We start from the raw sequence: 11,109 nt of genomic DNA on the forward strand, positions 1-11,109 counted from the left end.
AACATCAGAGTAGGCCTACACCCTGAGCCTGTTGTTTTACTGACCAATAACACCAAGGTTTAGTCCATTAAACACCTTCAAACGGCTGTTATTCAGTCAAGCACTGGCCAGCATGTTTTGACAGACATACTAGGGGACTCCCCTGTGTTGTATTAGTGAGAGCACGTGGACTGTTTGTCATCCCCTTAAGCTCATAAAGAAGCATTAGCCAAGGCCTTCAGCGGACGTCTACTGACTGCATCGGTCAGTCGCTTGCCTTGGGCTATTTATAAACCTGTATTTATAGTGACACGTCATGATCGAAGCTGACTCCTCCATTCATATCTGCAGAGTTTCCTCTGTGCTGAGCTCGCTCTGTCCTCGATTTACAGCCTTTTGAGATGATGCCATTAGAACAAATGAGCTAGACTCATCATTAAGTTTGCAGTTTCTGTTCTCAGCACCAGACCATATGAAAATAAATGAGTGGACAATTAATGGATCCAAAGGAGATGTATAGCTGATCGTTGATCTGGGTTGTGTATTACAGAGAGAGATGCTGGCTGTAGGAACAAAATGCCTACTTGTGCTATGAAGCATAGCCATTTTTGTTTATGTGCACAATTCTGAGTGCATATAATAATTAATTCTTAGACTACGGCGATGAGTCAGTATCTTTAAGAGCTTTATTTTAAATCTCATGGCCTCACACTACACTCTCAGAAATAAAGGTACAAAACTGTCACTGGGGCAGTACCCCTCTCATCACTGGGGTCGTACCCTCACGGGTACATCTCAGTACATTTAGTCAGGGAACATAATTGTACCATAATTCCAAGTTGTATTGACTCCACACACCCCGTCTCCTCTCCAGGCTTCTTATTTTATTGTTCTGTCTTAAAATATTAGGTTATGAAAAGGTACAAATATGTACTTTTCACCTGGGAAAAACTTATTTGGACCTTAAAACCACTGTTGTACCTTTTGAGGGTGCAAAATGTACCTGCACAGAACCTTTATTCCTAACAGTGTAAAGGGGTTAAGGCTCAATTGTGTCTCTTACACAAGTTTAAAGGTACACTGCATGCACTTTCCTAAGAGAAAAGTACATGACTAACTTGACCTTTTTAAAATAGAAGATAAAATAGAAATGATGGAGTCAAGACAGTGTGCATGGCCTTGACGCAACTTAGTACTTAAAGATCTGTAACAGAACATGGTACAGTGTTCCTTAACTAAAGATACTGAAATGCACCCTTGAGGGTACCATCCCAGCGAAAAGAAGGTACAGTTCAGTTTTTTACTGATGCGAAGAATAAGGGTAGGAAGAAGGGAGGGGTATGGGGAGGTCTGACCCCCCTAATTAAGTCTTTAAACAAACTAGAGGAAGTAAAGACAAACATTAGATGTAGTTTTAATGGTAGGACTTAAATCAGTTTCCCCAGCTCTGTCAGAAAGACAGGTGTAATACAATAATACACCGCTGTAGCAGTGCTATACCATGTCTTAATTGCTGGCATTAGGCCTGTACTAAATGGCACACATGAAGTCTTGCTGTCTGTTTGCACAAGCCTATGAGAAGAATGAGGCTTTAGGGTGTCCCATTGCTCATTCTGGCATTTACATGGGTGCTCACAAGCCCCTTTAGTGCAGGCTTTGGCAAGGACCGTATCCATGCCGACCCAGAAGTGGCCTTCTATCCAAAATTCCTTCAGATACCAGCTAGGACAAATCAGAGTGGAGGTTTTACAGCTGGAAAGTTCATTTGTTTAATGCATTTGTTTATTAATTTAACATATCGAGCTACATTATGCTGGAAATCTATAATGAGCCACTGTAGATAAACATTTTTAATTTAAAAACAGATGAGAATGATTTCTAATTGCACTGGGTATTGTACAGCCTGTGCTTTGCACAAGTCTGTCCCACATGCACACTTCTATACCTAGTGCTTTTGAGGTCTCTTGCCCCAGTATGTGGGACTGCAAGAACCATGAGGCTGTAGAAGGGTGTCCCACTGCTCATTCTGGCATTTAAATGGGTGCTCACAAGCCTATCTATAAGCCCCAAGCATCCATGCTGACTCAAAAGCAGCCTTCTATCCAAAATTCCTTCAGATACCAGCTTAGACAAATCAGAGTGGAGGTTTTACAGCTGGCTGACCAACATAGTGAAGAGGAAAATGCGTTAGTATATTAATTTAATATACTGAGCTGTATTATGCTGGGCAATCTATACTGAGCCACTGTAGATAAACAATTTAGTTAATTTAAAAAAAAGATGAGTATGATCTCTTGTTGTGCTGGCTTTTGTACAGCCTGTACATCACACAAGTCTGTCCCACATGCATGCGTCTAAACCTAGTGCCCTTGAGTTCTATTGCTCCAAAAAAGTGCAGATGCTTAGGAAGACCACAGCATAGTCTTGTAATTAACTGCCCTGTGAATTTATTTGCTGCCTTATTTGATTTTTATTTCTTACATAAAGTGATGTTTGAATATATGATGCTATCTGCTAGCATTAGCTGGTAAAGCTATCCTCCTAGCTAGATCGTCATTAGGTTGCAAGCTACAATGGTGTGGTATCTGAGTCAGCAGGGTATGCACTTGTGTATAGGCCCATGTTTTTGAGCGCCAAGGAATCACCTCTGCTTCTAATGACATCAGTGTATAATTGATCACTTCCAAAGACCCACATACCAGCTGCACCACACAGCACAGCAAATGGTACAAAATATGAAGCTCAAGCTTCCTTTACACTCTACTAGGCTGTTCCATGTGTATTTATACCCCTGCATGTGTGCTTTGAGTTTGCTGGGTGTTTTGTTCTCTCATGTTTTGGTTATTTCTCATTTGTTTTCTAGTTTCTTTACATCCCTCTATCTTCGGGTTTATTTATGTTTCACTATTTTTTTTTCAGTATTGTTCTGTCTTTTATTTTTTGGCACTTTTGAATACCTTTATATCATGGATTTTTAATAAAACCAAGGACCTGCATTTGCATCCTGCTTCTTTACCTCTCCCAAAGTTACATTATTATTCTATGGTCAAAAATTTGCAATGCTAATCCTCCTACAGCTGTCGAGCTAGAACCACAAAATAGCCTACACTATCCATTGATGGTATTCCAATGATATCACAATTGTGCTGCCATCATTTTGGTAGGCAACATGAAGTTTATTGTGCTGGGGCAGTTTGTAATGAGATAGCAACGCCAAAACCGATCCAGCAAAGGCAGTAACACACTTTTTATCCATTTTTAAATCTCATTTTAAAAACATATTAATTGACATATTTGAGTGTCTTGTCTTGATTTTATTTGATTTGTTGCTGTAGTGATAACAAATAAAAGCTGAAATGGCTGAGAATAACACAATAAATAGTGCATATCCCATTAGAAGTGCACTCATTAGTGTAGTAGGTGAAGTACAGAAGTGTGTGGTTGGGACGTGGTGTTAGATCAGCCAGTTAGACGCGTTTAACATCTGCTTTGCTGTGCTGCTCATTATCTGCTTATGAAACATTTCCAAAGTTCAAAGTATTTTTTGATTAAGGTTTTATCTACTGAGATAAATTGATGCATTTACTGAGGTAAATTAATGCATTTATTGAGGTAAATTAATGCATTTTTTAAGTTAGCTGATGTCAGCTTTCATAATTCATTCTACGTTCAAGGCACCTCAGTGTAGCTACAGCACCAATTAAGGTGGAACAGAAAATTCAAATGACAAGCTGGAGAATAAGAAGCTAACTTCATCTTTATATATGTGTATGAGTTTACTATTCAAGAGCTTTGGTAGCCACTTTTATTAGTTTTTGTAAAATCTAATGGATTGGAATTGGAGATATGCAGGTTATATGGATCAAGTCCACCAGTCTAGCTAATCTTTTCCTTAAAGCATTTTCTGGAGACACTACTAAATTATCCATATATATAAACTTTTTAAGTTTTTTTTTGTAGTCATTCTGATCTTTTTTCCTCTTGGTCTTTAGCCACCTGTGCGGTTGTTGTTGCAGTAACTGTGATGAGACGAGCTCTGTCAGCTTGCCTACCAACATGGTGACGTGGTCCTAATGACTCAAAATCAAATACTATGAATTGAACAAATGATTTCATGCAGCATTCATTCAAAGACTATTTTTTTCCCCTTGGAAATGAATGGCAGAGTGAAATGTCAAATCTAACTACTACAAATGATGTCACAAAGGCACTTATATGACACTTATAAAACGCTGCCTGCTGAGGTTCCTCTGTCTGGCCATTTTTTCAAGGCAGTGTAGATGTTTCCTTCGCTGCCTTACATATTCCTAATCTTTTAAGTCTGCACCAGTGTGGTTAGCAAAAAATAACAGAAAACACCAGCACTGATACAGTGGAAGAGAGGGATTGGTTTGTGTACAAATACAAATACAATACTTTTGGCACTGGTTAGCTGTTGTATCTTGGCAACCATGTGTATTGCTGCCTTTGAAGTGTGCACAGCACAGCAAGCCATTGACACAGCTGCCTTCAGTTTCAGACACAATGACATTACATATAGACCCATATACATACCAGCACCTATTTATACACACATATTAACAACCACTATGGATACCATAGAAACAGCCTAGCCACACTTTAGCAAGCACCTGGGATAGCACAGTAAGGGCCTAGCAACACCTTGGCAGGCCTTTGGGATAACATAGCAATGACCTAGCCACACCTTAACAACCACCTAGGATACAATTGCAATTGCTTAGTAACACCTTAACGACCACCTGGGATAGCATAGCATCAACTTAGCAACACCTTAGCAACCACCTGGGATACCATAGCAATGGCCAAACATCACCTTAGCAACCACCTTATAACCACCAAGCTACACTTTAACCCTGTCACTTTGCCTCTCTTGTGGTTATCATGAAGTTTGCTGTTCTATTTTGCAGTAATGTTTTTGATATAATGATGCATCTGAAGTTTATTGTAATGAGGAGATGAAGCTAACTTGATTCATGGATGCATAACGCAGACTTTTGATTAATTGGAATGGCTCGTTAGAACTGAGTGGAAATTCTCCTTCTAAAATGTGACAAATTGACTTCTTGCTAAAGTCACTTTCAAAAATGCTCTCGGCACATAAGGATGTGACCACAATGAAGCTGTGCTGGATGACAGTTCTCTGCTAGTGTGTGTTCACCTTCAAGGCAAACATTAAAAATTAAAGTGCCTACTGGTAATGCACTCTTTCATGCATGTTGTTTATAAGTCTTTTATGTTTTCTACCACTGTATCATAATGACTTTGTCTCATCTTGTGATTGAGTCTTAAACTGAAGGTGCCTAGTTGAAAAATTTAGCATGTGGGCCTGGGGATAACTATGCCACTGGCTGACTACTTCTACTATAGTAGCTTTACAACATTTGACCTCACGTTGACCTCAAAGTTACTTTTAAACCATGCTGACCCCAAGCTTTCACCTCAAACACCACTAATAGCGAAAAATACAATGAGCTATCTATAATGAGCACATACATATGACACACGACTCATATACACACCAAAAAGTAAAAGATAACCTCGAATGTAAATGAGCTTCATGCCCAAGGACACAGGCCTGTTTCGCTGTAACCTTATCTGCAAGTTAGAAAATTCAATTAATTACTGAACCATCATCAAATGTTCCTTATAATACATGATAATACATGAAAAGACATATAAAAGAGTGATTCCCCCACCACCTGTGTGTGTGTGTGAGTGAGTGTGTATGGGAGAGAGTGTGTGTGTATTAAGTAGGGTGTGTGTTGGGTCTTATCTCTCGTGCTTGAATTAATCCTCACGCTCCTGGCTTCAAAGTCAAGCCCCAGATTTTCTCCTCCTTACCACTTAATACTGCGTCTGCTCAGGCCCTGAGCTTTCCCCCCCTTACTGGATACAGATGGTGAGAGAGAGAGAGAGAGAGAGAGAGAGAGAGAAAGAGAGAGAGAGAGAGCGCAAAGATGAGGGAGATAGAAAGAGAGAGTAAGGGATTAAAAAAGACAGAGAGAGAGAGAGAAAGTGGGGAAGAAGGAGATAGTAAGGGAAAGAGAAAGAGCAAGAAAGGGACTCCATAAGAGAGAGACATACAGAGAAAGCGTAGAAAAAAAGAGCATAATCTTTGACCATTTCATGTACTTTATATATCAACAGTTTGGGGAACACACTTTCTTTGTTAGTTTGCAATAATTTCACATAGTAACTGCAAGAACCCACACTTCAATTACTCATCTCATAACTTACTTATTAGTTACATGTTAATTACATAGTATTACTATATAATTAGAAATAGAATTACATAGAATTACTATATAATTCTTATGTAATTACTGCTATGATAAGATTAACAGCTGAAAAAATAAACCTGCAGTTTAATGGGTTAAGACTAAGCTTTATTCCGAAAATCACATTTGTAAATATTTGTTTGATGAAAAAAATCTATAAGATAGATGAAGGAGAGAAGTTTTGCTAAAAGAACAAAGTCTTCAGAATAGATTCAGAATTCAAGGAGGAAGGAGAAGTACAGGACAAGGTTTGTCAGGGGGCTGTAAGGAGCTCCCTAAGACACAGAGGGACCAGACCATGAAGGTCTTTGAAAGTAGTGGGTAGTTTTTTATACTTAATACGTGACATTATTGGCAACCAGTGCAGCTGGAGAATGAGGGTGATGTGAGCAGACTTTTGTAAGCAGCAGAGTTTTGAACAATTCAAAGTTTGTTAATGTTTTAGTGGTCGAGGATCCGAAAAAAAAGAATTACAATAATCAACACAGAAGAATGTGAAATTATGGGCCAATGTTTTGACGTCACGAACATTGAGTAATGGCTGAAATTGGGCAATGTCACTGAAAATGCAGTTTGGGTTAGGGACATAATTTAGGCATCAAAGGTCTCATGCAAGGTCTCACTGACACTATGTCAATCTATGTCAATATTGTAGTTAGACTTTCTAGTGACCAGAGATTTGGGACCTACCAATAGAACCTCAGTTTTGATATGTGCTTTTAACAGTTGTTTGAAAAGAGCACTGAGTTACTCCTTGTTTGCTATATAACGTCAACAAAACAATGAACATCATGAAAGATATCATAAGCTGTTATGACAAATTTTGTTCAGTAATATAGTAGTATGATGAAACACTTCGCCAAGAGTAAAGTTAGCACCAAGAGTAAAGTTTGGTGGAGGAGGGATAATGGTCTGGGGCTGTTTTTCAGGGTTTGGGCTTGGCTCTGTAGTTGCAGTGAAGAGTAATGTTAATGCTGCAACATAGACATTTTAGACAGTCCCATTTGGTTTCGGAATGGGATTTCCAACCAGCTCTTATACAGTGGCAAGAAAAAGTATGTGAACCCTTTGGAATTACCTAGTTTTCTGCATTACCTGGTCATAAAATGTGATCTGTTCTTCTTCTAAATCACAAGTATAGACAAACACTCTCTGCTAAAGCTAACAACACACAAACAATTATAATTGTTCGTACCTGTATTGTGCCCAACAATTAAACATGCACAGTGCTGGCAGAAAAAGTAAGTGAACCCTTGGATTTAACAACTGGTTGAACCTCTTTTGGCAGCAATAACCTCAAGCAAGTGTTTCCAGTAGCTCTGGATCAGACATGCATAATGTTCAAGAAGAATACTGGACCATTCTTCCTTACAGAACTACTGCTGCTCAGCCATATTCTTTGAATGTCTAGTGGGAACAGCTCTCTTGAGGTAGTTCCACAGCATCTCTATTGGGCTAAGGACTGGGTTCTGACTGGTCCACTCTAAAAGGCAGATTTTATTTTTTTAAAGCCATTCTGTAGTAGATTTACTTTGTTGTTAACAGTCCTTGTCCTGCTGCATCACTCATCTTCTACTGAGCTTCAGCTGCTAGACTGCCACCCTGACATGACCCAATAGGATATTTTGAAAAATTCCGGAAATTCAGTTTTCCCTTGATGCCAGCAGTCACTCCAGAGGCAGCCAAGCATCCCCAAATCATGATGCTCCCTCCATCATACTTCACTGCTGGGATAATGTTTTCAGTATTATTACTAGTATGCAGTGCACTTTATACACCATACTTAATGCTGTGTGTTCACAATTCAACCTTAGTTCAACCTTAGTTTCATCAGTCCATTAAACATTTTCCCAGGAGGGTTTGGCAAGGTGCCCTTTGGCCAACCACAGGTATACAGTGTATTTTTTGGAGGGATAGCAGTGGATTCCTCCATGGTATCCTGCCATGAACACCAATGTTTTTTATATGGTAGACTCATGAACCAAGAGGTTAACCAGTGCCAATGATTCCTTCAAAGCTTTAACTGTTAGACTATGCTTCTTTTAACTTCACTGTATGTTCAGCATTGTGCCTTTGGAGTAATCTTGGCTGGACACCCACTTCCAGAGAGAGCAGACACAGTACTAAAATCGTCTCCATATACAGACCATTTGTCTGACTGATGAGTACCTAAACTCTTTGAGATCACTCTGTAACCCTTGCCAGCTTTGTACAAACCAACAACTATAGACTGCACGTCTTCTGAGATCTCTTTTTGCGAGGCATGGTTCATATCAGCAGATGCGTCTTGTGAACAGCAAATTCAAAATATTTGAGGGGTCAAAGTAGCTCTAACCCACACATCTAATCTCATTTCATTGACTGAACTCCAGGTTTGCTAACTCCTGACTCCAATCAGCTTTTGTTGAAGTCATTAGCCTGAGGGTTCACATACATTTTCCAACCTACAGTGTGAATGTCTGAATGACGTTTTCAACATGGACAAAAATAATTAGAACACATTACTTGTGTTATTAGTTTAAACAGATGGTGTTTGTTCTTTATTGTAACTTAATGAAGACCAGACCGTTTTGAAGATGACATTATACATAAATGGAGGCAATTTCAAAGGGTTCATATACTTTTTCCTGCCACAGTAGGTGCGATGGTCAGGTGTCCACATTCTTTTGGCCATATAGTGTACGTCATAACAATTAATATTAATAGTAACATGACACTGTTATATTGCTGAATGAAATGTATCATGATAACTCATGACAGCATATGACATCTACTGTGACATGTTTATGGTACAGTAGATGTTTTATAACGGGGTTTAAATGTTCCCGAAAACTGTCAAATTGTTTTATGTCAGCAAATCCTTCGCAGGCCTTTTTTTCTTAGTTAACTGAAAAATAACAGTGATGAAATTAAAATTACAAAGCAAAATGGTCCTCAAATGTTTGACGGGCAGCATATACATATTAAAAGGCCTTTTTATTTGCTCCATTGGCTGCACTGTACTAAAACAGTGTCGATACTCTTTATTTAGCACTCTGTTAACACATCACCGTAAACTGTGGTTAATATAAAACACATGTATTTACTACATTTACTGCATCTGATAACCATAATCCTCCCTATTCCACTACCACGTATTTAAAACTAGAGAAATAAAAGAGGAGAAAGGAAGGAAGGGATTGATTTAGAGAGGCGGAGCAGGGATGAGGGCTGCGGTTTGATTAACGGCCGAGTGTTTAATGGAAGTGGAGGAGAAAGTGAGTCACGGTGGGCCGTGCCAACCCCATGATTACAGTACTATAAAAAAGGAGAGGGACCTTATGCTGCACCCACGCTCGCCCAGAGCTCACTGTAACAGAGGAGAAAACCTGGGCCAGGGCCTTCACGCCATTAACCTCAATAGTGCTGATCCCTCAGCCCGTTCAGCCTCATTTCATCTTAGCATAATGGTGGAGTGATCTAAAGCCACTGCTATAGAGTCTGACGAAGTGTGATGGAACATGTCGTAAGGTTAAGTGCAAGGGAATTTGTTTTAGGTGAGGACAATGGAGAGTATATGGTAACTTCTTAAAAATAAAAGAGCCCAAAATTAGGTCTTTGGAGTGACCTCACAGAGAAACACCTTTGGTTCCCAAAAGAACCTTAGGGTACTTTAGAGTTCTTTAAAGAAACCACCCAACAGAGAAGTTATTTAGGGATCCAAAGGTAGGTCTTCTATGGCATCGCACCAAAGAACCCTTTCTGACACTTTATATTTAAATAAAGTTCTTAATGTTCTGTATTTAAATAAAGTTCTTAATAAAGTTCTAAAAGTTCTTGGTGATGTAGTTATACAAAAGACCTTGGACCCTTATATTTTGTTGAGGTTCCTTAAAAAACTTTAAAGAACAGTCCATTGAAACGTTCTACAGGGAACCAAGTGATTCTTTTGTAATAAGGTGGTTCATATAAGGTTTTATATACTCAAATCTCAAATCTCATTTACAAAAATTCTTCTTCAAAAGAACCATCCATTGAAAGTTTCCTAAAGAAAAAAGTGGTTCTTTTAGGGCTGCCAAAATTGAGGCCCATGGTCCAAATTTGGCCTGCATGGAAGTCTGATTTGGCCTGCTTTCCTCACCCAATGAGAGAACAAACATTTTTAAATATCTTCTTACTTTTCTTTTAAGATTTGATTTATAGTATTATAGTAATATTCTGAATTATAAATTCTATGAAGAACCTTTTTAAAAAGGGTTCTATATTGCTCCAAAAAGAGTACTTCTATTGTTTCGATGTCAAGCTTGTAACAACCGAAGAACCCTTTTGGTGCTATATAGAACCTTTTTCAAAATTAAGAAATGCATTGTCTCTACAGGATGCAGAAAAGTTAGTTCATACATTTATTACTTCAAGGCTAGACTACTGTAATGCCCTGCTGGCTGGATGTCCCAGCAAAAGCCTTAACAAGCTTCAGCTAGTCCAGAACGCTGCAGCCAGAGTTCTTACTAGAACCAGAAAGTTTGACCATATCAGCCCAGTTTTATCAACCCTACACTGGTTACCAGTTAAATTTCACATTGATTATAAAATTCTCTTACTGACTTATAAAGCTCTAAACGGACTCGCCCCTCAGTACCTGAGTGAACTTCTCTCTCACTATGAACCATCATGCTTACTTAGATCGCAAGGTGCTGGCTTACTATAACTACCCAGAATTAATAAAGTTACGTTAGGGGGGAGAGCCTTCTTATAAAAAGCCCCCCAGCTTTGAAATAATCTTCCTGTTAATGTTCGGGACTCAGACACAGCCTCAGTGTTTAAGTCTAAGCTAAAAACTTACTTGTATAGT

This window comes from Colossoma macropomum, unplaced genomic scaffold, assembly GCF_904425465.1.
Source record: "Colossoma macropomum unplaced genomic scaffold, Colossoma_macropomum, whole genome shotgun sequence".
NCBI classification, from domain to species: Eukaryota; Metazoa; Chordata; class Actinopteri; order Characiformes; family Serrasalmidae; genus Colossoma; species Colossoma macropomum.